Source organism: Carcharodon carcharias, chromosome 7 (assembly GCF_017639515.1).
Source record: "Carcharodon carcharias isolate sCarCar2 chromosome 7, sCarCar2.pri, whole genome shotgun sequence".
NCBI classification, from domain to species: domain Eukaryota; kingdom Metazoa; phylum Chordata; class Chondrichthyes; order Lamniformes; family Lamnidae; genus Carcharodon; species Carcharodon carcharias.
In genome coordinates this window covers 832959-855645 of record NC_054473.1, presented here as the reverse complement: position 1 = coordinate 855645, position 22687 = coordinate 832959, and the positions used below count along the sequence as shown (strand labels likewise).

The 22687-nt window shown below is 56.8% G+C and overlaps 1 protein-coding gene across 4 annotated transcripts in view; it reads right to left on the bottom strand.

Annotated features, from left to right (window-relative positions):
- Positions 1-22687, bottom strand: part of LOC121280571 (hyaluronidase-2-like) — an 85283-nt gene that overhangs the window by 15252 nt on the left and 47344 nt on the right. Inside the window, exons 1-2 of one of the 4 annotated variants that reach the window (XM_041192711.1) lie at positions 16796-17171; positions 8513-8571 (exon numbers count right to left, since the gene is read on the bottom strand). The exons of 1 other annotated variant lie outside the window; for it this stretch is intronic. The gene's annotated coding sequence lies outside the window, so the exon portion shown is untranslated. Of the gene's footprint in view, positions 1-8512; positions 8572-16795; positions 17172-22687 lie in introns of those variants that run through there. 2 more of the 4 variants (XM_041192713.1, XM_041192712.1) reach the window with 2 other exon arrangements.

The window sequence follows — 22687 nt, the reverse complement described above, 5'->3', positions numbered from 1 at the left end:
AGTCCCAAACACACTGACTCTCACTGGGGTACAGTTCCACACACACTGACTCTCACTGGGGTACAGTCCCACACACACTGTCTCTCACTGGGTTACAGTCCCACACACACTGACTCTCACTGGGTTACAGTCCCACACACACTGACTCTCACTGGGGTACGGGTCCCACACACACTGACTCTCACTGGGTTACAGTCCCACACACACTGACTCTCACTGGGGCACAGTCCCACACACACTGACTCTCACTGGGTTACAGTCCCACACACACAGACGCTCACTGGGTTACAGTCCCACACACACAGACGCTCACTGGGGTACAGTCCCACACACACAGACGCTCACTGGGGTACAGTCCCACACACACTGACTCTCACTGGGATACGGGTCCCAAACACACTGACTCTCACTGGGGTACAGTCCCACACGCACTGACTCTCACTGGGGTACGGGTCCTACACACACTGACTCTCACAGGGGTACGGGTCCCACACACACTGACTCTCACTGGGTTACAGTCCCACACACACTGACTCTCACTGGGTTACAGTCCCACACACACTGACTCTCACTGGGTTACAGTCCCACACACACTGACTCTCACTGGGTTACAGTCCCACACACACTGACTCTCACTGGGTTACAGTCCCACACACACTGACTCTCACTGGGGTACGGGTCCCACACACACTGACTCTCACTGGGTTACAGTCCCACACACACTGACTCTCACTGGGGTACGGGTCCCACACACACTGACCCTCACTGGGGTACGGGTCCCACACACACTGATTCTCACTGGGGTACAGTTCCACACACACTGACTCTCACTGGGTTACAGTCCCACACACACTGACTCTCACTGGGGTACATTTCCACACACACTGACTCTAACTGGGGTACGGGTCCCACACACACTGACTCTCACTGGGGTATGGGTCCCACACACACTGACTCTCACTGGGGTACAGTTCCACACACACTGACTCTCACTGGGGTACAGTTCCACACACACTGACTCTCACTGGGGTACAGTTCCACACACACTGACTCTCACCGGGGTACGGGTCCCACACACACTGACTCTCACTGGGGTACGGGTCCCACACACACTGACTCTCACTGGGATACAGGTCCCACACACACTGACTCTCACTGGGATACAGGTCCCACACACACTGACTCTCACTGGGGTATGGGTCCCACACACACTGACTCTCACTGGGGTACAGTTCCACACACACTGACTCTCACTGGGTTACAGTCCCACACACACTGACTCTCACTGGGGTACATTTCCACACACACTGACTCTCACTGGGGTACGGGTCCCACACACACTGACTCTCACTGGGGTACAGTCCCACACACACTGACTCTCACTGGGGTACGGGTCCCACACACACTGACTCTCACTGGGGTATGGGTCCCACACACACTGACTCTCACTGGGGTACAGTTCCACACACACTGACTCTCACTGGGGTACAGTTCCACACACACTGACTCTCACCGGGGTACGGGTCCCACACACACTGACTCTCACTGGGGTACAGTCCCACACACACTGACTCTCACTGGGGTACGGGTCCCACACACACTGACTCTCACTGGGATACAGGTCCCACACACACTGACTCTCACTGGGGTACAGTCCCACACACACTGACTCTCACTGGGGTACGGGTCCCACACACACTGACTCTCACTGGGATACAGGTCCCACACACACTGACTCTCACTGGGATACAGGTCCCACACACACTGACTCTCACTGGGTTACAGTCCCACACACACACTGACTCTCACTGGGATACAGGTCCCACACACACTGACTCTCACTGGGATACAGGTCCCACACACACTGACTCTCACTGGGATACAGGTCCCACACACACTGACTCTCACTGGGGTACGGGTCCCACACACACTGACTCTCACTGGGGTACAGTTCCACACACACTGACTCTCACTGGGTTACAGTCCCACACACACTGACTCTCACTGGGGTACATTTCCACACACACTGACTCTCACTGGGGTACGGGTCCCACACACACTGACTCTCACTGGGGTACAGTCCCACACACACTGACTCTCACTGGGGTACGGGTCCCACACACACTGAATTTCACTTGGATACGGGTCCCACACACACTGACTCGCACTGGGGTACAGGTCCCACACACACTGACTCTCACTGGGGTACAGTCCCACACACACTGACTCTCACTGGGGTACAGTCCCACACACACTGACTCTCACTGGGGTACAGTCCCACACACACTGACTCTCACTGGGGTACAGTCCCACACACACTGACTCTCACTGGGGTACAGTCCCACACACACTGACTCTCACTGGGGTACAGTCCCACACACACTGACTCTCACTGGGGTACAGTCCCACACACACTGACTCTCACTGGGGTACAGTTCCACACACACTGACTCTCACTGGGTTACAGTCCCACACACACTGACTCTCACTGGGTTACAATCCCACACACACTGACTCTCACTGGGGTACAGTCCCACACACACTGACTCTCACTGGGATACAGTCCCACACACACTGACTCTCACTGGGGTACAGTTCCACACACACTGACTCTCACTGGGGTACGGGTCCCACACACACTGACTCTCAGTGGGGTACAGTCCCACACACACTGACTGTCACTGAGGTACAGTTGCACACACACTGAGTCTCACTGGGGAACAGTTGCACACACACTGACTCTCACTGGGGTACGGGTCCCACACACACTGACTCTCATTGGGGTACGGGTCCCACACACACTGACTCTCACTGGGGTACGGGTCCCACACACACTGACTCTCACTGGGGTACAGTCCCACACACACTGACTCTCACTGGGGTACAGTCCCACACACACTGACTCTCACTGGGGTACAGTCCCACACACACTGACTCTCACTGGGGTACAGTCCCACACACACTGACTCTCACTGGGGTACAGTCCCACACACACTGACTCTCACTGGGGTACAGTCCCACACACACTGACTCTCACTGGGGTACAGTCCCACACACACTGACTCTCACTGAGGTACGGGTCCCACACACACTGACTCTCACTGGGGTACAGTCCCACATACACTGACTCTCACTGGGGTATGGGTCCCACACACACTGACTCTCACTGGGATACAGGTCCCACACACACTGACTCTCACTGGGGTACGGGTCCCACACACACTGACTCTCACTGGGGTACAGTTCCACACACACTGACTCTCACTGGGGTACATTTCCACACACAATGACTCTCACTGGGGTACGGGTCCCACACACACTGACTCTCACTGGGGTACAGTCCCACACACACTGACTCTCACTGGGGTACGGGTCCCACACACACTGATTCTCACTGGGATACAGGTCCCACACACACTGACTCTCACTGGGGTACGGGTCCCACACACACTGACTCTCACTGGGGTACAGTTCCACACACACTGACTCTCACTGGGTTACAGTCCCACACACACTGACTCTCACTGGGGTACATTTCCACACACACTGACTCTCACTGGGGTACGGGTCCCACACACACTGACTCTCACTGGGATACGGGTCCCACACACACTGACTCTCACTGGGGTACAGTTCCACACACATTGACTCTCACTGGGGTACAGTCCCACACACACTGACTCTCACAGGGGTACAGTTCCACACACACTGAGTCTCACTGGGGTACAGTCCCACACACACTGACTCTCACTGGGGTACAGTTCCACACACACTGACTCTCACTGGGTTACAGTCCCACACACACTGACTCTCACTGGGTTACAATCCCACACACACTGACTCTCACTGGGGTACAGTCCCACACACACTGACTCTCACTGGGATACAGTCCCACACACACTGACTCTCACTGGGATACAGTCCCACACACACTGACTCTCACTGGGGTACAGTTCCACACACACTGACTCTCACTGGGGTACGGGTCCCACACACACTGACTCTCACTGGGGTACAGTCCCACACACACTGACTCTCACTGGGGTACAGTCCCACACACACTGACTCTCACTGGGGTACAGTCCCACACACACTGACTCTCACTGGGGTACAGTTCCACACACACTGACTCTCACTGAGGTACGGGTCCCACACACACTGACTCTCACTGGGGTACAGTCCCACACACACTGACTCTCACTGGGGTACGGGTCCCACACACACTGACTCTCACTGGGATACAGGTCCCACACACACTGACTCTCACTGGGGTACGGGTCCCACACACATTGACTCTCACTGGGGTACAGTTCCACACACACTGACTCTCACTGGGGTACATTTCCACACACAATGACTCTCACTGGGGTACGGGTCCCACACACACTGACTCTCACTGGGGTACAGTCCCACACACACTGACTCTCACTGGGGTACGGGTCCCACACACACTGACTCTCACTGGGATACAGGTCCCACACACACTGACTCTCACTGGGGTACGGGTCCCACACACACTGACTCTCACTGGGGTACAGTTCCACACACACTGACTCTCACTGGGTTACAGTCCCACACACACTGACTCTCACTGGGGTACATTTCCACACACACTGACTCTCACTGGGGTATGGGTCCCACACACACTGACTCTCACTGGGATACGGGTCCCACACACACTGACTCTCACTGGGGTACAGTTCCACACACATTGACTCTCACTGGGGTACAGTCCCACACACACTGACTCTCACTGGGGTACAGTTCCACACACATTGACTCTCACTGGGGTACGGGTCCCACACACACTGACTCTCACTGGGATACAGTTCCACACACACTGAGTCTCACTGGGGTACAGTCCCACACACACTGACTCTCACTGGGGTACAGTCCCATACACACTGACTCTCACTGGGGTACAGTTCCACACACACTGACTCTCACTGGGTTACAGTCCCACACACACTGACTCTCACTGGGGTACAGTCCCACACACACTGACTCTCACTGGGTTACAGTCCCACACACACTGACTCTCACTGGGATACAGTCCCACACACACTGACTCTCACTGGGGTACAGTTCCACACACACTGACTCTCACTGGGGTACGGGTCCCACACACACACACTGTCACTGGGGTACAGTCCCACACACACTGACTGTCACTGAGGTACAGTTGCACACACACTGACTCTCACTGGGGAACAGTTGCACGCACACTGACTCTCACTGGGGTACGGGTCCCACACACACTGACTCTCACTGGGGTACAGTCCCACACACACTGACTCTCACTGGGGTACAGGTCCCACGCACACTGACTCTCACTGGGGTACAGTCCCACACACACTGACTCTCACTGGGGTACAGTCCCACACACACTGACTCTCACTGGGGTACAGTCCCACACACACTGACTCTCACTGGGGTACAGGTCCCACACACACTGACTCTCACTGGGGAACAGTTGCAGTTCCAGTTCCTCAGACATGAATGATTTGAGGCCGTATGTATGAAAACATTTGGCTGTGAATTGTTATACACAGTCACCTTCTGAAGGATAATTAGTGATGGGCAATCAATCAATTCCAATGACACCCAAATCTTCTGAAAGAATAAAAGTCCTGCTCTGCCTGTGTGGAGGGAGAGGCAAAAAGAAGCAATAGTTCCAAAGAGTTCCCAAGCAATCCCATTACCCTTCCTTTCTCCATTGTTCGCTTTGTGTCTGTGCTGAATCTCCCTCACCCCCATTCCCATCCCTGTCCCACCTGGAACCCCCCAACATCCCTCAGTTTGGATTCAGCAAATGGGGGCCAAGTGTCACAGTCAGCAGAGCTGAACAGTGAAGATTTGGAGTCTCTGGTTTGAGATTTTATTTCACTCAGCCTCTTTCTGCCTTTGATCATTAATGAAGAACAAGTTTGCTCCTACATACCAGTCAGCATCAGAGCAGCAGCACTGCTTTCGTAAGCCCAGCCAGATGCTCTGTCTGTGCAGCCCACCCCACCCACCTTTCTCCCTGCCCCTCCCACCCTCTATCGTCCAGGGTTGGAATGTAAACAGAGATAACTAAAGCAAGCAGGGCGGATTCAGACATGACTCTGGCAGAATTCTGAGCTAACAGGAGATCTTAGACAAACATGGCTTGTTTGAAAAGATTTTTCAAGTACAGGAATTAAATGACAAAGGGTTCCTGACTGCTGCGCACTTACCCTCACCAAGGTGACACGGGACTGACTACAGCCCAGTTCGGTAAAGGAACATTTTCATTCCCCACAACTAACAATTATCAAGGTCACTTCTAAAAGCTAGAAACTTCAAAAGTGAAGTCCTGACCGAATGACGAAAGGAATTCAACAGTTTCCAGCTGCTCAGCGCCCACCTCTGCCAGGCTCCCTCTGCAGCCCCCACCCCAACAAATCTCCCAGATTCTGCACCTCTGTCCACCCTTCCTGGGCATTCACTTATTACAATGAATTCATTTTAAAAATCTTGCCTGCTCCAATTCTTGTTCAGTGACGTGGTGAGTCAGAGTTTGTTCAATGCAAGGGAACATTACATCCAAACACAGGGTCACACCATGGCCATGAAGAGTGCCCGATGTTCTTTAGCCTGATTTCCAGACTTCAAAGAAATTCTATATTTAAGATTGCAGACTAGCAGGAAGACTGTTCTACAGCAGTTTGTACAGTGTGAGCTGAACTCACTTGGGGGTGGCGGGGGGGGGTGGGGGGTCCTAATCCAGTCATAACTATTGAAAAGATGGAAATGAAGAAGGAGGTGGTGGTGGAAGAAATCACTGGAATAATTTGTTTTTGCGATTGGAATCCTGTGACGAGTGGTGTATCGCAGGGATTGGTGCTGGGACCCTTGCTGTTTGTAGTGTACATTCATGATTTAGATGTGAATATAGGAGGTACGATCAGTAAATTCACAGATGACACAAAAATTGATGGCGTTGTAAATAGCGAGGAGGAAAGCCTTAGATTACAGGACGATACAGATGGGCTGGTAAGATGGGTAGAGCAGTGGCAAATGGAATTTAATCCTGAGAAGTGTGAGGTGATGCATTTTGGGAGGACTAACATGGCAAGGGAATGAATGGTAGGACCCTAGAAAGTACAGAGGATCAGAGGGATCTTGGTGTACATGTCCATAGATCCCTGAAGGCAGCAGCAGAGGTGGATAAGGTGGTTAAGAAGGCATATGGGATACTTGCCTTTAATAGCCGAGGCATAGAATATAAGAGCAGGGAGGTTATGTTGGAGCTGTATAAAACGCTGGTTAAGCCACAGCTGCAGTGCCTTGTGCAGTTCTGGTTACCACACTATAGGAAGGATGTGATTGCACTGGAGGGGGTGCAGAGGAGATTCACCAAGATGTTGCTGGGCTGGAGCGTTTCAGCTATGAAGAGAGACTGGGTAGGCTTGGGTTGTTTTCCTTAGAGCAGAGAAGGCTGAGGGGGGGCCTGATAGAGGTCGACAAGATTATGAAGGACATAGATAGATTAGATAGGAAGAAACTTTTCCCCTTGGGGGAGGGGTCAATAACCAGGAGGCATAGATTTAAGGTAGGAGGATTAGAGGGGATTTGAGGAAGATGTTTTCACCCAGAGGGTGGTTGGAATCTGGAACACGCTGCCTGAGGGGATGGTAGAGGCAGGAACCCTCACATTTAAGAAGTATTTAGATGAGCACTTGAAACGCCATAGCATACAGGCCAAGTGCTGGAAAATGGGATTAGAATAGATAGGGACTTGATGGCTGGCACAGACACAATGGGCTGAAGGGCCTGTTTCTGTGCTGTTTGGCTCAATGACTCTAATTCCATTGGTCTGCTCAAAGGAGACACTGATGACCATCCATCCTCATTGGTGTTTTCCCCCTAACACTGCACACTCCGACTCCCACCTCCCCAAAGTCAAAGAAAACTCCCCCTATCTTGTAGCTCGTCCAGACCCACAGCTCTCTGAGTTCTCTGTGCTCCTCCAATCCTGACCATCCCTGATTTTAATCGCTCCACTATTGGCGGCCGTACCTTCAGCTGTCTGGGCCCGAAGATCTGGAATTCCCTTCCTAAACCCCCCCACCCCGTTCCTCCTTTAAGACTCTTTATGAAACCTACCTCTTTGACCAAACTTTTGGTCACCTAATTATGTGCCCCAGTGTCAAAGTTTATTGTAGAATGTTCCTGTGAAGTGTCTTGTTCCTGGTACTTTTCTAGTAAATAGATGAAACCCTTTATAAAATCAGCCGCTAAACCCCAGCTGGAAATTGTATCCAGTTCTGGACACCAGACTTTTGAAAGGACATTAAGCCTTTGGAGAGAGTACAGGGGAGATTCACTAGAATAGAGGGATGAGGGATTTCAGGTAACTGGATTATTCTCTTTAGAGCGGAGACGATTAGGGGAGCTGTTTAAAGAGTTTTGGTGCTTCTCCCTATTTCCAGAAGAATCAGTAAATAATGAACACAGATTTCAGCAAAAAAAAGAGGGAAAATATTACCCAGTGAGGTGTATTCTGGAATGTTACAATCCGGAAAGTTCTGATCTGGAACGCGCTGCCTGAAAGAGCAGTGGAAGCAGGTTCACTATTTATGACACCACCAATTTTTGTGTAATCTGCAAACTTACTGATCATACCTCACATATTCACGTCTAAATCAATAACTTTCAAAAGGGAATTGGAGAAATAAAAACATCTGAATTAGGAGCAGGAGGAGGCCATTCAGCCCCTCGGGCCTGCTCTGCCATTTAATAAGGTCATGGCTGACCTGAAGGTAACCTCAAGCCCACATTCCCGTCTACCCCCGATAACCTTTCACCCGCTCTAAATCAGAAATCAATCTAGCTCTGCCTTAAAAATATTCAAAGGCTCTGCTTCCACCACCTTTTGAAGAAGAGCTCAAAGACTCAGAGAAAAAAATTTCTCCTCATCTCTGTCTTAAATGGGGACCCCTTATTTTTAAACAGTGACCTCTAGTTCTAGATTCTTCCACAAGAGGAAACACCCTCTCCACATCCACCCTGTCAATACTTGACGGGGAGAAAATTCCAGGCTTATGGGCAAAGAACAGGGAGAATGGGGTTAATCGGATAGCTCTTTCAAAGAGCCAGCACAGGCAGAATGGGCAGAATAACCTTCTTGTACTATACGTCTCTCTGATTCCTTCTTACCTCCTGTCAGTTTATTTCCCTGCTACTAAAATAACAAAATCAACTCAAAACCAGGCCATTCAGCCCATCTGCTCCAGGCTGGTATTTATTCTCCACACCAGCCTCCTCCCACCCCTTCTACATCTTACCGCCATCACCTTCTATTCCTCCCCCTCCCCATGTGCTTATCCAGCTTCCCTTCAAATGTATGGACACTATTCAACTGGTCCACTCCCTCTGGGAGCGAGTTCCACCTGCTCCCAGACTCTGGGTGAAGAACTTTCTGCTGAATTCCCCACTGGGTTGAATTGGTCTCTTTTACATTAACCCAACTGTGGAGCAGCCGCTCTGTAACACCAGGAATTCTCTCTCTGCCTCTCCCTCTGTAACACCAGGGATTCTCTCTTTGCCTCTCCCTCTGTAACACCAGGGATTCTCTCACTGCCTCTCCCTCTGTAACACCAGGAATTCTCTCTCTGCCTCTCTCTCCGTAACACCAGGGATTCTCTCTCTGCCTCTCCCTCTGTAACACCAGGAATTCTCTCTCTGCCTCTCTCTCCGTAACACCAGGGATTCTCTCTCTCTCTCCCTCTGTAACACCAGGAATTCTCTCTCTGCCTCTCTCTCCGTAACACCAGGGATTCTCTCTCTGCCTCTCCCTCCGTAACACCAGGAATTCACTCCCTGTCTCTCCCTCTGTAACACCAGGGATTCTCTCGCTGCCTCTCCCTCTGTAACACCAGGAATTCTCTCTCTGTCTCTCCCTCTGTAACACCAGGGATTCTCTCTCTGCCTCTCCCTCTGTAACACCAGGGATGCTCTCTCTGCCTCTCCCTCTGTAACACCAGGGATTCTCTCTCTGTCTCTCCCTCTGTGCACCAGGGATGCTCTCTCTGCCTCTCCCTCTGTAACACCAGGGATTCTCTCTCTGCCTCTCCCTCTGTAACACCAGGGATGCTCTCTCTGCCTCTCCCTCTGTAACACCAGGGATTCTCTCTCTGTCTCTCCCTCTGTGCACCAGGGATGCTCTCTCTGCCTCTCCCTCTGTAACACCAGGGATTCTCTCGCTGCCTCTCCCTCTGTAACACCAGGGATGCTCTCTCTGCCTCCCCCTCTGTAACACTAGGGATTCTCTCTGTCTCTCCCTCTGTAACACCAGGGATTCTCTCTCTGTCTCTCCCTCTGTGCACCAGGGATTCTCTCTCTTTGCCTCTCTCTCTGTGCACCAGGGATTCTCTCTCTGTCTCTCCCTCTGTAACACCAGGGATTCTCTCTCTGTCTCTCCCTCTGTAACACCAGGGATTCTCTCTCTGTCTCTCCCTCTGTAACACCAGGGATTCTCTCTCTGTCTCTCCCTCTGTAACACCAGGGATGCTCTCTCTGTCTCTCCCTCTGTAACACCAGGGATGCTCTCTGTCTCTCCCTCTGTAACACCAGGGATTCTCTCTCTGCCTCTCCCTCTGTAACACCAGGGATTCTCTCTCTGTCTCTCCCTCTGTAACACCAGGGATTCTCTCTCTGCCTCTCCTTCTGTAACATCAGGGATTCTCTCTCTGCCTCTCCCTCTGTGCACCAGGGATACTCTCTCTGCCTCTCCCTCTGTAACACCAGGGATTCTCTCTCTGCCTCTCCCTCTGTAACACTAGGGATTCTCTCTCTGTCTCTCACTGTGTAACACCAGGGATGCTCTCTCTGCCTCTCCCTCTGTGCACTAGGGATTCTCTCTCTGTCTCTCCCTCTGTAACACCAGGGATTCTCTCTCTACCTCTCCCTCTGTGCACCAGGGATTCTCTCTCTGTCTCTCCCTCTGTAACACCAGGGATTCTCTCTCTGTCTCTCCCTCTGTAACACCAGGGATTCTCTCTCTGTCTCTCCCTCTGTAACACCAGGGATTCTCTCTCTGTCTCTCCCTCTGTAACACCAGGGATTCTCTCTCTGTCTCTCCCTCTGTGCACCAGGGATTCTCTCTGTGTCTCTCCCTCTATGCACCAGGGATTCTCTCTTTGTCTCTCCCTCTGTAACACCAGGGATTCTCTCTCTGCCTCTCCCTCTGTGCACCAGGGATTCTCTCTCTGTCTCTCCCTCTGTAACACCAGGGATTCTCTCTCTGTCTCTCCCTCTGTAACACCAGGGATTCTCTCTCTGTCTCTCCCTCTGTAACACCAGGGATTCTCTCTCTGTCTCTCCCTCTGTGCACCAGGGATTCTCTCTCTGTCTCTCCCTCTGTAACACCAGGGATTCTCTCTCTGTCTCTCCCTCTGTGCACCAGGGATTCTCTCTCTGTCTCTCCCTCTGTAACACCAGGGATTCTCTCTCTGTCTCTCCCTCTGTAACACCAGGGATTCTCTCTCTGTCTCTCCCTCTGTAACACCAGGGATTCGCTCTCTGTCTCTCCCTCTGTGCACCAGGGATTCTCTCTCTTTGCCTCTCTCTCTCTGTGCACCAGGGATTCTCTCTCTGTCTCTCCCTCTGTAACACCAGGGATTCTCTCTCTGTCTCTCCCTCTGTAACACCAGGGATTCTCTCTCTGTCTCTCCCTCTGTGCACCAGGGATTCTCTCTCTTTGCCTCTCTCTCTGTGCACCAGGGATTCTCTCTCTGTCTCTCCCTCTGTAATACCAGGGATTCTCTCTCTGTCTCTCCCTCTGTAACACCAGGGATTCTCTCTCTGTCTCTCCCTCTGTAATACCAGGGATGCTCTCTCTGCCTCTCCCTCTGTAACACTAGGGATTCTTTCTCTGTCTCTCCCTCTGTAACACCAGGAATTCTCTCTCTGTCTCTCCTTCTGTAACACCAGGGATTCTCTCTCTGCCTCTCCCTCTGTAACACCAGGGATTCTCTCTCTGTCTCTCCCTCTGTGCACCAGGGATTCTCTTTCTGTCTCTCCCTCTGTAACACCAGGGATTCTCTCTGTCTGTCTCTCCCTCTGTAACAGCAGGGATTCTCTCTCTGTCTCTCCCTCTGTGCACCAGGGATTCTCTTTCTGTCTCTCCCTCTGTAACACCAGGGATTCTCTCTCTGTCTCTCCCTCTGTGCACCAGGGATTCTCTCTGTGTCTCTCCCTCTGTGCACCAGGGATTCTCTCTTTGTCTCTCCCTCTGTAACACCAGGGATTCTCTCTCTGCCTCTCCCTCTGTGCACCAGGGATTCTCTCTCTGTCTCTCCCTCTGTAACACCAGGGATTCTCTCTCTGTCTCTCCCTCTGTGCACCAGGGATTCTCTCTCTGTCTCTCCCTCTGTAACACCAGGGATTCTCTCTCTGTCTCTCCCTCTGTAACACCAGGGATTCTCTCTCTGTCTCTCCCTCTGTGCACCAGGGATTCTCTCTCTGTCTCTCCCTCTGTAACACCAGGGATTCTCTCTCTGTCTGTCCCTCTGTAACACCAGGGATTCTCTCTCTGTCTCTCCCTCTGTAACACCAGGGATTCTCTCTCTGTCTCTCCCTCTGTAACACCAGGGATTCTCTCTCTGTCTCTCCCTCTGTAACACCAGGGGATTCTCTCTCTGTCTCTCCCTCTGTGCACCAGGGATTCTCTCTCTGTCTCTCCCTCTGTAACACCAGGGATTCTCTCTCTGTCTGTCCCTCTGTAACACCAGGGATTCTCTCTCTGTCTCTCCCTCTGTAACACCAGGGATTCTCTCTCTGTCTCTCCCTCTGTGCACCAGGGATTCTCTCTCTTTGCCTCTCTCTCTCTGTGCACCAGGGATTCTCTCTCTGTCTCTCTCTCTGTGCACCAGGGATTCTCTCTCTGTCTCTCCCTCTGTAACACCAGGATTCTCTCTCTGTCTCTCCCTCTGTGCACCAGGGATTCTCTCTCTTTGCCTCTCTCTCTGTGCACCAGGGATTCTCTCTCTGTCTCTCCCTCTGTAACACCAGGGATTCTCTCTCTGTCTCTCCCTCTGTAACACCAGGGATTCTCTCTCTGTCTCTCCCTCTGTAACACCAGGGATTCTCTCTCTGTCTCTCCCTCTGTAACACCAGGGATTCTCTCTCTGTCTCTCCCTCTGTAACACCAGGGATCTCTCTCTGTCTCTCCCTCTGTAACACCAGGGATTCTCTCTCTGTCTCTCCCTCTGTAACACCAGGGATTCTCTCTCTGTCTCTCCCTCTGTGCACCAGGGATTCTCTCTCTTTGCCTCTCTCTCTCTGTGCACCAGGGATTCTCTCTCTGTCTCTCTCTCTGTGCACCAGGGATTCTCTCTCTGTCTCTCCCTCTGTAACACCAGGGATTCTCTCTCTGTCTCTCCCTCTGTGCACCAGGGATTCTCTCTCTTTGCCTCTCTCTCTGTGCACCAGGGATTCTCTCTCTGTCTCTCCCTCTGTAACACCAGGGATTCTCTCTCTGTCTCTCCCTCTGTAACACCAGGGATTCTCTCTCTGTTTCTCCCTCCGTAACACCAGGGATTCTCTCTCTGTCTCGCCATCTGTAACACCAGGGATTCTCTCTCTGTCTCTCCCTCTGTAACACCAGGGATTCTCTCTCTGTCTCTCCCTCTGTAACACCAGGGATTCTCTCTCTGTCTCTCCCTTTGTAACACCAGGGATTCTCTCTCTGTCTCTCCCTCTGTGCACCAGGGATTCTCTCTCTGTCTCTCCCTCTGTAACACCAGGGATTCTCTCTCTGTCTCTCCCTCTGTAACACCAGGGATTCTCTCTCTGTCTCTCCCTCTGTAACACCAGGGATTCTCTCTCTGTAACACCAGGGATTCTCTCTCTGTCTCTCCCTCTGTGCACCAGGGATTCTCTCTCTTTGCCTCTCTCTCTCTGTGCACCAGGGATTCTCTCTCTGTCTCTCTCTCTGTGCACCAGGGATTCTCTCTCTGTCTCTCCCTCTGTAACACCAGGGATTCTCTCTCTGTCTCTCCCTCTGTAACACCAGGGATTCTTTCTCTGTCTCTCCCTCCGTAACACCAGGGATTCTCTCTCTGTCTCTCCCTCTGTAACACCAGGGATTCTCTCTTTGTCTCTCCCTCTGTAACACCAGGGATTCTCTCTCTGTCTCTCCCTCTGTGCACCAGGGATTCTCTCTCTTTGCACCAGGGATTCTCTCTCTGTCTCTCCCTCTGTAACACCAGGGATTCTCTCTCTGTCTCTCCCTCTGTAACACCAGGGATTCTCTCTCTGTCTCTCCCTCTGTAACACCAGGGATTCTCTCTCTGTCTCGCCATCTGTAACACCAGGGATTCTCTCTCTGTCTCTCCCTCTGTAACACCAGGGATTCTCTCTCTGTCTCTCCCTCTGTAACACCAGGGATTCTCTCTCTGTCTCTCCCTCTGTGCACCAGGGATTCTCTCTCTGTCTCTCCCTCTGTGCACCAGGGATTCTCTCTCTGTCTCTCCCTCTGTAACACCAGGGATGCTCTCTCTGTCTCTCCCTCTGTAACAGCAGGGATGCTCTCTCTGTCTCTCCCTCTGTAACACCAGGGATTCTCTCTCTGTCTCTCCCTCTGTAACACCAGGGATTCTCTCTCTGTCTCTCCCTCTGTGCACCAGGGATTCTCTCTCTGTCTCTCCCTCTGTAACACCAGGGATGCTCTCTCTGTCTCTCCCTCTGTAACACCAGGGATGCTCTCTCTGTCTCTCCCTCTGTAACAGCAGGGATGCTCTCTCTGTCTCTCCCTCTGTAACACCAGGGATTCTCTCTCTGTCTCTCCCTCTGTAACACCAGGGATTCTCTCTCTGTCTCTCCCTCTGTGCACCAGGGATTCTCTCTCTGTCTCTCCCTCTGTAACACCAGGGATTCTCTCTCTGTCTCTCCCTCTGTAACACCAGGGATTCTCTCTCTGTCTCTCCCTCTGTAACACCAGGGATTCTCTCTCTGTCTCTCCCTCTGTAACATCAGGGATTCTCTCTCTGTCTCTCCCTCTGTAACACCAGGGATTCTCTCTCTGTCTCTCCCTCTGTAACACCAGGGATTCTCTCTCTGTCTCTCCCTCTGTAACACCAGGGATTCTCTCTCTGTCTCTCCCTCTGTAACACCAGGGATTCTCTCTCTGTCTCTCCCTCTGTGCACCAGGGATTCTCTCTCTGTCTCTCCCTCTGTAACACCAGGGATGCTCTCTCTGTCTCTCCCTCTGTAACAGCAGGGATGCTCTCTCTGTCTCTCCCTCTGTAACACCAGGGATTCTCTCTCTGTCTCTCCCTCTGTAACACCAGGGATTCTCTCTCTGTCTCTCCCTCTGTGCACCAGGGATTCTCTCTCTGTCTCTCCCTCTGTAACACCAGGGATGCTCTCTCTGTCTCTCCCTCTGTGCACCAGGGATGCTCTCTCTGTCTCTCCCTCTGTAACAGCAGGGATGCTCTCTCTGTCTCTCCCTCTGTAACAGCAGGGATGCTCTCTCTGTCTCTCCCTCTGTAACACCAGGGATTCTCTCTCTGTCTCTCCCTCTGTAACACCAGGGATTCTCTCTCTGTCTCTCCCTCTGTAACACCAGGGATTCTCTCTCTGTCTCTCCCTCTGTAACACCAGGGATTCTCTCTCTGTCTCTCCCTCTGTAACACCAGGGATTCTCTCTCTGTCTCTCCCTCTGTAACACCAGGGATTCTCTCTCTGTCTCTCCCTCTGTAACACCAGGGATTCTCTCTCTGTCTCTCCCTCTGTAACACCAGGATGCTCTCTCTGTCTCTCCCTCTGTAACACCAGGGATGCTCTCTCTGTCTCTCCCTCTGTAACACCAGGGATTCTCTCTCTGTCTCTCCCTCTGTAACACCAGGGATTCTCTCTCTGTCTCTCCCTCTGTAACACCAGGGATTCTCTCTCTGTCTCTCCCTCTGTAACACCAGGGATTCTCTCTCTGTCTCTCCCTCTGTAACACCAGGGATGCTCTCTCTGTCTCTCCCTCTGTAACACCAGGGATTCTCTCTCTGTCTCTCCCTCTGTGCACCAGGGGATTCTCTCTCTGTCTCTCCCTCTGTAACACCAGGGATTCTCTCTCTGTCTCTCCCTCTGTAACACCAGGGATTCTCTCTCTGTCTCTCCCTCTGTAACACCAGGGATGCTCTCTCTGTCTCTCCCTCTGTAACACCAGGGATTCTCTCTCTGTCTCTCCCTCTGTGCACCAGGGATTCTCTCTCTGTCTCTCCCTCTGTAACACCAGGGATTCTCTCTCTGTCTCTCCCTCTGTAACACCAGGGATTCTCTCTCTGTCTCTCCCTCTGTAACACCAGGGATTCTCTCTCTGTCTCTCCCTCTGTAACACCAGGGATTCTCTCTCTGTCTCTCCCTCTGTGCACCAGGGATTCTCTCTGTGTCTCTCCCTCTATGCACCAGGGATTCTCTCTTTGTCTCTCCCTCTGTAACACCAGGGATTCTCTCTCTGCCTCTCCCTCTGTGCACCAGGGATTCTCTCTCTGTCTCTCCCTCTGTAACACCAGGGATTCTCTCTCTGTCTCTCCCTCTGTAACACCAGGGATTCTCTCTCTGTCTCTCCCTCTGTAACACCAGGGATTCTCTCTCTGTCTCTCCCTCTGTGCACCAGGGATTCTCTCTCTGTCTCTCCCTCTGTAACACCAGGGATTCTCTCTCTGTCTCTCCCTCTGCTCAGGTGGAGAGACCAAGATTTGCACCAAGTTCCTCGGTTACTTTGTGTCACTTTCCGTCTCTTTCTGTTACTTTTTGTCAATTTCTCTCTTACTTTGTATCGCTTTTTCCTGCTCGTTTCTCGCTGAATTTCTCCTGTTGCCTCCGGCGGAAACTCCGCCGGCAGCTGGGCCGGTTCCTCCGCTATTGCCCCGCTATTGCCCCGCTCTTGCAGCCGGCGGAACACGAGGCGGCCGCTCCAGGCCGGACATCGATTTAACTCGACTTCCGTGAATGAAGCGCCTGGTTCCTGGCGGCCCGTCCGCATCACAGGAACTTCAGACCCGCCCGCTCCCGGTGCCAGTCCCGGGGGGAGTGAGAGGCGGCCCGGGCTCCCGGTGCCCCCGGCCCCGCTCAGTCACACCGGCCCCGGGGCAGAGCCGCTTCATCCCGGGATCGGCCTGACAGCTGCTGCCTGTGGGCGCGGCTTTTACCGGGGGAGGGACCGACTCCCATTCACCCAACCCGGAGCCAGAGGCAGAAAGAACCGGGGGCACAACCCCCCCCCCCATTCACCAGGGGCACAACCCCCCCCCCCCATTCACCAGGGGCACAGACCCCCCCCCCCATTCACCAGGGGCACAGACCCCCCCCCCCCCATTCACCAGGGGCACAGACCCCCCCCCCCCATTCACCAGGGGCACAACCCCCCCCCCATTCACCAGGGGCACAACCCCCCCCCCCATTCACCAGGGGCACAACCCCCCCCCCATTCACCAGGGGCACAACCCCCCCCCCATTCACCAGGGGCACAACCCCCCCCCCATTCACCAGGGGCACAACCCCCCCCCCATTCACCAGGGGCACAGACCCCCCCCCCCATTCACCGGGGGCACAACCACCTCCCCCCCCATTCACCGGGGGCACAACCCCCCCCCCCATTCACCAGGGGCACAAACCCCCCCCCCATTCACCAGGGGCACAGACCCCCCCCCATTCACCGGGGGCACAGACCCCCCCCCATTCACCAGGGGCACAGACCCCCCCCCCCCATTCACCAGGGGCACAACCCCCCCCCCCATTCACCAGGGGCACAGACCCCCCCCCCCATTCACCAGGGGCACAGACCCCCCCCCATTCACCGGGGCACAGACCCCCCCCCATTCACCAGGGGCACAGACCCCCCCCCCCCATTCACCAGGGGCACAACCCCCCCCCCCATTCACCAGGGGCACAAACCCCCCCCCCCATTCACCAGGGGCACAGACCCCCCCCCCCATTCACCAGGGGCACAGACCCCCCCCCCCCCATTCACCAGGGGCACAAACCCCCCCCCCCATTCACCAGGGGCACAAACCCCCCCATTCACCAGGGGCACAGACCCCCCCCCCCATTCACCAGGGGCACAGACCCCCCCCCCCCCATTCACCAGGGGCACAGACCCCCCCCCCCCATTCACCAGGGGCACAACCCCCCCCCCCCCATTCACCAGGGGGCACAGACCCCCCCCCCCCATTCACCAGGGGCACAACCCCCCCCCCCATTCACCAGGGGCACAAACCCCCCCCCCCATTCACCAGGGGCACAGACCCCCCCCCCCATTCACCAGGGGCACAGACCCCCCCCCCCATTCACCAGGGGCACAGACCCCCCCCCCCATTCACCAGGGGCACAGACCCCCCCCCCCCATTCACCAGGGGCACAGACCCCCCCCCCCATTCACCAGGGGCACAGACCCCCCCCCCCCCCATTCACCAGGGGCACAAACCCCCCCCCCCATTCACCAGGGGCACAAACCCCCCCATTCACCAGGGGCACAGACCCCCCCCCCATTCAACAGGGGCACAAACCCCCCCCCATTCACCGGGGGCACAGACCCCCCCCCATTCACCAGGGGCACAGACCCCCCCCCCCCCATTCACCAGGGGCACAAACCCCCCCCCCCCCATTCACCAGGGGCACAGACCCCCCCCCCCATTCACCAGGGGCACAGACCCCCCCCCCCCCCCATTCACCAGGGGCACAGACCCCCCCCCCCCATTCACCAGGGGCACAGACCCCCCCCCCATTCACCAGGGGCACAGACCCCCCCCCCCATTCACCAGGGGCACAGACCCCCCCCCCCATTCACCAGGGGCACAGACCCCCCCCCCCATTCACCAGGGGCACATACCCCCCCCCCCATTCACCAGGGGCACAACCCCCCCCATTCACCAGGGGCACAAACCCCCCCATTCACCAGGGGCACAGACCCCCCCCCCCATTCACCAGGGGCACAGACCCCCCCCCCCCATTCACCAGGGGCACAGACCCCCCCCCATTCACCAGGGGCACAGACCCCCCCCCCCCATTCACCAGGGGCACAACCCATCCCCCCCCATTCACCAGGGGCACAGACCCCCCCCCCCCATTCACCAGGGGCACAACCCCCCCCCCCCCATTCACCAGGGGCACAGACCCCCCCCCCCCATTCACCAGGGGCACAGACCCCCCCCCCCATTCACCAGGGGCACAGACCCCCCCCCCCCCATTCACCAGGGGCACAAACCCCCCCCCCCATTCACCATGGGCACAAACCCCCCCATTCACCAGGGGCACAGACCCCCCCCCCATTCAACAGGGGCACAAACCCCCCCCCATTCACCGGGGGCACAGACCCCCCCCCATTCACCAGGGGCACAGACCCCCCCCCCCCATTCACCAGGGGCACAGACCCCCCCCCCATTCACCAGGGGCACAGACCCCCCCCCCCATTCACCAGGGGCACAGACCCCCCCCCCATTCACCAGGGGCACAGACCCCCCCCCCCATTCACCAGGGGCACAACCCCCCCCCCCCATTCACCAGGGGCACAAACCCCCCCCCCCATTCACCAGGGGCACAGACCCCCCCCCCCCCATTCACCAGGGGCACAGACCCCCCCCCCCATTCACCAGGGGCACAACCCCCCCCCCATTCACCAGGGGCACAAACCCCCCCCCATTCATCAGGGGCACAAACCCCCCCCCCATTCACCAGGGGCACAGACCCCCCACCCATTCACCAGGGGCACAACCCCCCCCCCATTCACCAGGGGCACAACACCCCCCCCATTCACCAGGGGCACAACCCCCCCCATTCACCAGGGGCACAGACCCCCCCCCCCCATTCACCAGGGGCACAACCCCCCCCATTCACCAGGGGCACAGACCCCCCCCCCCATTCACCAGGGGCACAACCCCCCCCCCATTCACCAGGGGCACAGACCCCCCCCCCCATTCACCAGGGGCACAGACCCCCACCCCCCATTCACCAGGGGCACAGACCCCCCCCCCCCCATTCACCAGGGGCACAAACCCCCCCCCCCATTCACCAGGGGCACAGACCCCCCCCCCATTCACCAGGGGCACAGACCCCCCCCCCCCCCATTCACCAGGGGCACAGACCCCCCCCCCCCCCATTCACCAGGGGCACAAACCCCCCCCCCCATTCACCAGGGGCACAGACCCCCCCCCCATTCACCAGGGGCACAGACCCCCCCCCCCCATTCACCAGGGGCACAACCCCCCCCCCCCCATTCACCAGGGGCACAAACCCCCCCCCCCATTCACCAGGGGCACAAACCCCCCCCCCCATTCACCAGGGGCACAGACCCCCCCCCCCATTCACCAAGGGCACAGACCCACCCCCCATTCACCAGGGGCACAACCCCCCCCCCCCCCATTCACCAGGGGCACAACCCCCCCCCCCATTCACCAGGGGCACAGACCCCCCCCCCCCATTCACCAGGGGCACAACCCCCCCCCCCCCCATTCACCAGGGGCACAGACCCCCCCCCCCCATTCACCAGGGGCACAGACCCCCCCCCCCATTCACCAGGGGCACAGACCCCCCCCCCCATTCACCAGGGGCACAGACCCCCCCCCCCCATTCACCAGGGGCACAGACCCCCCCCCCATTCACCAGGGGCACAGACCCCCCCCCCATTCACCAGGGGCACAACCCCCCCCCCCCATTCACCAGGGGCACAAACCCCCCCCCATTCACCAGGGGCACAAACCCCCCCCCCCCATTCACCAGGGGCACAGACCCCCCCCCCATTCACCAGGGGCACAACCCCCCCCCCCATTCACCAGGGGCACAAACCCCCCCCCATTCACCAGGGGCACAAACCCCCCCCCCCATTCACCAGGGGCACAGACCCACCCCCCATTCACCAGGGGCACAACCCCCCCCCCATTCACCAGGGGCACAACCCCCCCCCCATTCACCAGGGGCACAGACCCCCCCATTCACCAGGGGCACAAACCCCACCCCCCATTCACCAGGGGGCACAACCCCCCCCCCCCCATTCACCAGGGGCACAAACCCCCCCCCATTCACCAGGGGCACAGACCCCACCCCCCATTCACCAGGGGCACAACCCCCCCCCCATTCACCAGGGGCACAGACCCCCCCATTCACCAGGGGCACAACACCCCCCCCATTCACCAGGGGCACAACCCCCCCCCCATTCACCAGGGGCACAGACCCCCCCATTCACCAGGGGCACAACACCCCCCCCATTCACCAGGGGCACAAACCCCCCCCCCCATTCACCAGGGGCACAAACCCCCCCCCATTCACCAGGGGCACAACCCCCCCCCCATTCACCAGGGGCACAACCCCCCCCCCCCATTCACCAGGGGCACAACCCCCCCCCCCCCATTCACCAGGGGCACAACCCCCCCCCCCATTCACCAGGGGCACAACCCCCCCCATTCACCAGGGGCACAACCCCCCCCCATTCACCAGGGGCACAACCCCCCCCCATTCACCAGGGGCACAGACCCCCCCCCCCCATTCACCAGGGGCACAACACCCCCCCCATTCACCAGGGGCACAGACCCCCCCCCCCATTCACCAGGGGCACAGACCCCCCCCCCCCCCATTCACCAGGGGCACAAACCCCCCCCCATTCACCAGGGGCACAACCCCCCCCCCCATTCACCAGGGGCACAACCCCCCCCCCCCCCATTCACCAGGGGCACAACCCCCCCCCCCCATTCACCAGGGGCACAACCCCCCCCATTCACCAGGGGCACAACCCCCCCCCATTCACCAGGGGCACAGACCCCCCCCCCCCATTCACCAGGGGCACAGACCCCCCCCCCATTCACCAGGGGCACAACCCCCCCCCCATTCACCAGGGGCACAGACCCCCCCCCCCCATTCACCAGGGGCACAGACCCCCCCCCCATTCACCAGGGGCACAACCCCCCCCCCCCATTCACCAGGGGCACAACCCCCCCCCCCCCCATTCACCAGGGGCACAGACCCCCCCCCCCCATTCACCAGGGGCACAACCCCCCCCCCATTCACCAGGGGCACAGACCCCCCCCCCCATTCACCAGGGGCACAGACCCCCCCCCCCCATTCACCAGGGGCACAACCCCCCCCCATTCACCAGGGGCACAACCCCCCCCCCCATTCACCAGGGGCACAGACCCCCCCCCCCATTCACCAGGGGCACAACCCCCCCCCATTCACCAGGGGCACAACCCCCCCCCCATTCACCAGGGGCACAACCCCCCCCCATTCACCAGGGGCACAACCCCCCCCCATTCACCAGGGGCACAACACCCCCCCCATTCACCAGGGGCACAGACCCCCCCCCCCCCATTCACCAGGGGCACAACCCCCCCCCCGTTCACCAGGGGCACAAACCACCCCCCCCCCATTCACCAGGGGCACAGACCCCCCCCCCCCCATTCACCAGGGGCACAGACCCCCCCCCCCCCATTCACCAGGGGCACAGATCCCCCCCCCCATTCACCAGGGGCACAGACCCCCCCCCCCCCCATTCACCAGGGGCACAACCCCCCCCATTCACCAGGGGCACAACCCCCCCCCCACTACACTGATGAACATGTCCTCCCCCACTCATAGCAGTGGGACATACCCCCCACCACAGCAAGGCCACATACCCTCTGCACCACCCCCCCCCCCAAAAAAACCTGGAGCAGATTCCCTCAGCCCCCCCTCCCCA